We start from the raw sequence: 5,850 nt of genomic DNA on the forward strand, positions 1-5,850 counted from the left end.
TCAAGGAATAGGCCATGCTATTGAGAGGATGAAAGTTAGGGTTAGGGTTAGGTTAGGGTTTAGGGTTAGGGTTAGGTTAGGGTATAGGGATGAAAACCACCATGCTCATGCCGGATTGCCATAACTTTTGCCAGGAAGGTGATAGAGGCACGAAAGCAAGCCCTACCCCCCCATTTTTGAGGGTGCTCTTTCCAGTGGTGCCACCACCAAGGCTCTATGAGGTCAGCAAGTGCCTCAACCAGATTGGCCCTCCTACAAAGTGCCGTTTACATCTTAGAGACTCAGTGGCCACAACACACTACAAAGGCACTGCTGGGATTTGAACCCAGGATCTCCTGTGTATTAGGCAAGCATTTTAACCAACTAAGCCACAGCACCTTTTGTTGCAAAGTCTCCATGGGAGGTCATCAGATCAATGAGTAGGCCATGCTATTGAGAACACAAATGTGTTTGAGAAAAGAGTTTTGGTTAGGGTATAGGGATGAAAACCACCATGCTCATGCCGGATTGCCATAACTTTTGCCAGGAAGGTGATAGAGGCATGAAAGCAAGCCCTACTCCCCCATTTTCAAGGGTGCTCTTTCCAGTGGTGCCACTGCCAAGTCAGCAAGTGCCTCAACCTGATTGGCCTTCCTACAAAGTGCCGTTTACATCTTAGAGACTCGGCAGCCACAACACACTACAAAGGCAGTGCTGGGATTTGAACCCAGGATCTCCTGTTTACTAGGCAGGCATTTTAACCAACTAAGCCACAGCACCTTTTGCTGCGAAGTCTCCATGGGAAGTCGTCAGATCAAGGAATAGGCCATGCTATTGAGAGGATGAAAGTTAGGGCTAGGGCTAGGCTAGGGCCAGGGCCAGGGCCAGGCCAGGGCTCAGGCCAGGGCCAGGCCAGGCCAGGCCAGGGCCAGGGCCAGGGCCAGGCCAGGCCAGGGCCAGGCCAGGCCAGGGCCAGGCCAGGCCAGGCCAGGCCAGGCCAGGCCAGGGCCAGGCCAGGCCAGGCCAGGCCAGGCCAGGGCCAGGCCAGGCCAGGCCAGGGCCAGGCCAGGCCAGGCCAGGCCAGGCCAGGCCAGGCCAGGCCAGGGCCAGGCCAGGCCAGGCCAGGCCAGGGCCAGGGCCAGGCCAGGCCAGGCCAGGCCAGGCCAGGCCAGGCCAGGCCAGGCCAGGCCAGGCCAGGCCAGGCCAGGGCCAGGCCAGGCCAGGCCAGGGCCAGGCCAGGCCAGGCCAGGCCAGGCCAGGCCAGGCCAGGCCAGGGCCAGGGCCAGGCCAGGGCCAGGCCAGGCCAGGCCAGGCCAGGGCCAGGGCCAGGCCAGGGCCAGGGCCAGGCCAGGGCCAGGGCCAGGCCAGGCCAGGCCAGGCCAGGCCAGGCCAGGCCAGGCCAGGCCAGGCCAGGCCAGGCCAGGCCAGGCCAGGCCAGGCCAGGGCCAGGCCAGGCCAGGGCCAGGCCAGGGCCAGGCCAGGGCCAGGCCAGGGCCAGGGCCAGGCCAGGCCAGGCCAGGGCCAGGCCAGGCCAGGGCCAGGCCAGGCCAGGCCAGGCCAGGGCCAGGCCAGGCCAGGGCCAGGGCCAGGCCAGGCCAGGCCAGGGCCAGGCCAGGCCAGGGCCAGGCCAGGGCCAGGCCAGGCCAGGCCAGGCCAGGCCAGGCCAGGCCAGGCCAGGCCAGGGCCAGGCCAGGCCAGGCCAGGCCAGGCCAGGGCCAGGGCCAGGCCAGGCCAGGGCCAGGCCAGGCCAGGCCAGGCCAGGCCAGGCCAGGCCAGGCCAGGGCCAGGCCAGGCCAGGCCAGGGCCAGGCCAGGCCAGGCCAGGCCAGGCCAGGCCAGGCCAGGGCCAGGCCAGGCCAGGGCCAGGCCAGGCCAGGCCAGGCCAGGGCCAGGGCCAGGCCAGGCCAGGCCAGGCCAGGGCCAGGCCAGGCCAGGCCAGGGCCAGGCCAGGGCCAGGCCAGGCCAGGCCAGGGCCAGGGCCAGGCCAGGCCAGGCCAGGCCAGGCCAGGGCCAGGCCAGGCCAGGCCAGGCCAGGCCAGGCCAGGGCCAGGCCAGGCCAGGGCCAGGCCAGGCCAGGGCCAGGCCAGGCCAGGGCCAGGCCAGGGCCAGGGCCAGGGCCAGGCCAGGCCAGGCCAGGGCCAGGCCAGGGCCAGGGCCAGGGCCAGGGCCAGGCCAGGCCAGGCCAGGCCAGGCCAGGCCAGGCCAGGCCAGGCCAGGGCCAGGCCAGGCCAGGCCAGGGCCAGGCCAGGCCAGGGCCAGGCCAGGGCCAGGGCCAGGGCCAGGCCAGGCCAGGCCAGGGCCAGGCCAGGCCAGGCCAGGCCAGGCCAGGCCAGGCCAGGGCCAGGCCAGGCCAGGGCCAGGCCAGGGCCAGGGCCAGGGCCAGGCCAGGCCAGGGCCAGGCCAGGCCAGGCCAGGGCCAGGCCAGGCCAGGCCAGGCCAGGCCAGGGCCAGGCCAGGCCAGGCCAGGGCCAGGGCCAGGGCCAGGCCAGGCCAGGCCAGGCCAGGGCCAGGCCAGGCCAGGCCAGGGCCAGGCCAGGCCAGGCCAGGGCCAGGGCCAGGCCAGGCCAGGCCAGGCCAGGGCCAGGCCAGGGCCAGGCCAGGCCAGGCCAGGCCAGGGCCAGGGCCAGGGCCAGGGCCAGGGCCAGGCCAGGGCCAGGCCAGGCCAGGCCAGGCCAGGGCCAGGCCAGGCCAGGCCAGGCCAGGCCAGGCCAGGCCAGGGCCAGGCCAGGGCCAGGCCAGGCCAGGGCCAGGCCAGGCCAGGCCAGGCCAGGGCCAGGGCCAGGCCAGGCCAGGCCAGGCCAGGGCCAGGGCCAGGCCAGGGCCAGGCCAGGCCAGGCCAGGCCAGGCCAGGCCAGGCCAGGCCAGGCCAGGCCAGGCCAGGGCCAGGGCCAGGGCCAGGGCCAGGCCAGGCCAGGCCAGGCCAGGGCCAGGCCAGGCCAGGGCCAGGCCAGGCCAGGCCAGGCCAGGCCAGGCCAGGGCCAGGCCAGGCCAGGGCCAGGCCAGGCCAGGGCCAGGCCAGGCCAGGGCCAGGCCAGGCCAGGGCCAGGGCCAGGCCAGGCCAGGCCAGGCCAGGGCCAGGGCCAGGCCAGGCCAGGGCCAGGCCAGGCCAGGGCCAGGGCCAGGCCAGGGCCAGGCCAGGCCAGGCCAGGGCCAGGCCAGGGCCAGGGCCAGGGCCAGGGCCAGGCCAGGGCCAGGCCAGGGCCAGGCCAGGCCAGGGCCAGGGCCAGGCCAGGGCCAGGGCCAGGGCCAGGCCAGGCCAGGCCAGGCCAGGCCAGGCCAGGCCAGGCCAGGCCAGGCCAGGGCCAGGCCAGGCCAGGCCAGGCCAGGCCAGGGCCAGGCCAGGCCAGGGCCAGGCCAGGCCAGGCCAGGGCCAGGCCAGGCCAGGCCAGGCCAGGCCAGGGCCAGGGCCAGGGCCAGGCCAGGGCCAGGCCAGGCCAGGCCAGGCCAGGCCAGGCCAGGCCAGGCCAGGGCCAGGCCAGGCCAGGCCAGGCCAGGCCAGGCCAGGCCAGGGCCAGGCCAGGCCAGGGCCAGGGCCAGGGCCAGGGCCAGGCCAGGCCAGGCCAGGGCCAGGGCCAGGCCAGGGCCAGGCCAGGCCAGGCCAGGCCAGGCCAGGCCAGGGCCAGGGCCAGGCCAGGCCAGGGCCAGGCCAGGCCAGGCCAGGGCCAGGCCAGGCCAGGGCCAGGCCAGGCCAGGCCAGGCCAGGCCAGGGCCAGGGCCAGGGCCAGGCCAGGCCAGGCCAGGGCCAGGCCAGGCCAGGGCCAGGCCAGGGCCAGGCCAGGGCCAGGCCAGGGCCAGGGCCAGGGCCAGGCCAGGCCAGGCCAGGCCAGGCCAGGGCCAGGCCAGGCCAGGCCAGGGCCAGGCCAGGCCAGGGCCAGGGCCAGGGCCAGGCCAGGGCCAGGCCAGGCCAGGGCCAGGGCCAGGGCCAGGGCCAGGCCAGGCCAGGGCCAGGGCCAGGCCAGGCCAGGCCAGGCCAGGCCAGGCCAGGGCCAGGCCAGGCCAGGCCAGGCCAGGGCCAGGCCAGGGCCAGGGCCAGGCCAGGCCAGGGCCAGGGCCAGGCCAGGGCCAGGCCAGGCCAGGCCAGGGCCAGGGCCAGGCCAGGCCAGGGCCAGGCCAGGCCAGGCCAGGCCAGGCCAGGCCAGGCCAGGGCCAGGCCAGGCCAGGGCCAGGGCCAGGCCAGGGCCAGGGCCAGGCCAGGCCAGGCCAGGCCAGGCCAGGCCAGGGCCAGGGCCAGGGCCAGGCCAGGCCAGGCCAGGGCCAGGGCCAGGGCCAGGCCAGGGCCAGGCCAGGCCAGGGCCAGGGCCAGGCCAGGCCAGGCCAGGCCAGGCCAGGCCAGGCCAGGGCCAGGCCAGGCCAGGGCCAGGCCAGGCCAGGGCCAGGGCCAGGCCAGGCCAGGCCAGGCCAGGGCCAGGCCAGGGCCAGGCCAGGGCCAGGCCAGGCCAGGGCCAGGCCAGGCCAGGCCAGGCCAGGCCAGGGCCAGGCCAGGGCCAGGCCAGGCCAGGCCAGGCCAGGCCAGGCCAGGCCAGGGCCAGGGCCAGGCCAGGCCAGGCCAGGCCAGGCCAGGCCAGGGCCAGGCCAGGCCAGGGCCAGGCCAGGCCAGGCCAGGGCCAGGCCAGGCCAGGCCAGGGCCAGGGCCAGGCCAGGGCCAGGCCAGGGCCAGGCCAGGCCAGGGCCAGGCCAGGCCAGGGCCAGGCCAGGCCAGGCCAGGCCAGGGCCAGGGCCAGGCCAGGCCAGGGCCAGGGCCAGGGCCAGGCCAGGCCAGGCCAGGGCCAGGCCAGGGCCAGGCCAGGCCAGGGCCAGGCCAGGCCAGGCCAGGGCCAGGGCCAGGGCCAGGGCCAGGCCAGGCCAGGCCAGGGCCAGGCCAGGGCCAGGCCAGGGCCAGGGCCAGGCCAGGGCCAGGGCCAGGCCAGGGCCAGGCCAGGGCCAGGCCAGGCCAGGCCAGGCCAGGCCAGGGCCAGGCCAGGCCAGGCCAGGCCAGGCCAGGCCAGGCCAGGCCAGGCCAGGGCCAGGCCAGGGCCAGGCCAGGGCCAGGCCAGGGCCAGGCCAGGCCAGGCCAGGGCCAGGCCAGGCCAGGCCAGGCCAGGCCAGGCCAGGCCAGGCCAGGGCCAGGCCAGGCCAGGCCAGGGCCAGGCCAGGCCAGGGCCAGGCCAGGCCAGGCCAGGCCAGGCCAGGGCCAGGCCAGGCCAGGGCCAGGCCAGGCCAGGGCCAGGCCAGGCCAGGCCAGGCCAGGGCCAGGCCAGGCCAGGCCAGGCCAGGCCAGGCCAGGCCAGGGCCAGGCCAGGCCAGGCCAGGCCAGGCCAGGGCCAGGCCAGGGCCAGGCCAGGGCCAGGCCAGGCCAGGCCAGGGCCAGGCCAGGGCCAGGGCCAGGCCAGGGCCAGGCCAGGCCAGCCAGGGCCAGGCCAGGCCAGGGCCAGGCCAGGCCAGGGCCAGGGCCAGGGCCAGGGCCAGGCCAGGGCCAGGCCAGGGCCAGGGCCAGGCCAGGGCCAGGCCAGGGCCAGGGCCAGGCCAGGGCCAGGGCCAGGCCAGGGCCAGGGCCAGGGCCAGGGCCAGGGCCAGGGCCAGGGCCAGGCCAGGGCCAGGCCAGGCCAGGCCAGGCCAGGGCCAGGGCCAGGGCCAGGGCCAGGGCCAGGGCCAGGCCAGGTCAGGGCCAGGGCCAGGCCAGGGCCAGGGCCAGGCCAGGCCAGGCCGGCTCAGCCAGGCCAGGCCAGGGCTCAGGGCCAGGCCAGGCCAGGCCAGGGCCAGGGCCAGGGCCAGGCCAGGGCCAGGGCCAGGCCAGGCCAGGCCAGGGCCAGGGCCAGGGCCAGGGGCCAGGGCCAGGGGCCAGGCCAGGCCAGGCCAGGCCAGGCCAGGGCCAGGCCAGGCCAGGGCCAGGGCC

At 76.5% G+C, this 5,850-nt stretch overlaps 1 non-coding gene across 1 annotated transcript; it reads right to left on the reverse strand.

Moving 5' to 3' along the window:
- Positions 1–304: 304 nt before the first annotated feature.
- Positions 305–378, reverse strand: trnai-aau (transfer RNA isoleucine (anticodon AAU)). Its single transcript has one exon. It is a non-coding gene; the product is annotated as a tRNA-Ile (tRNA).
- Positions 379–5,850: the final 5,472 nt, after the last annotated feature.

The sequence above is a fragment of the Myxocyprinus asiaticus genome, unplaced genomic scaffold, assembly GCF_019703515.2.
Source record: "Myxocyprinus asiaticus isolate MX2 ecotype Aquarium Trade unplaced genomic scaffold, UBuf_Myxa_2 HiC_scaffold_214, whole genome shotgun sequence".
Taxonomy (NCBI): domain Eukaryota; kingdom Metazoa; phylum Chordata; class Actinopteri; order Cypriniformes; family Catostomidae; genus Myxocyprinus; species Myxocyprinus asiaticus.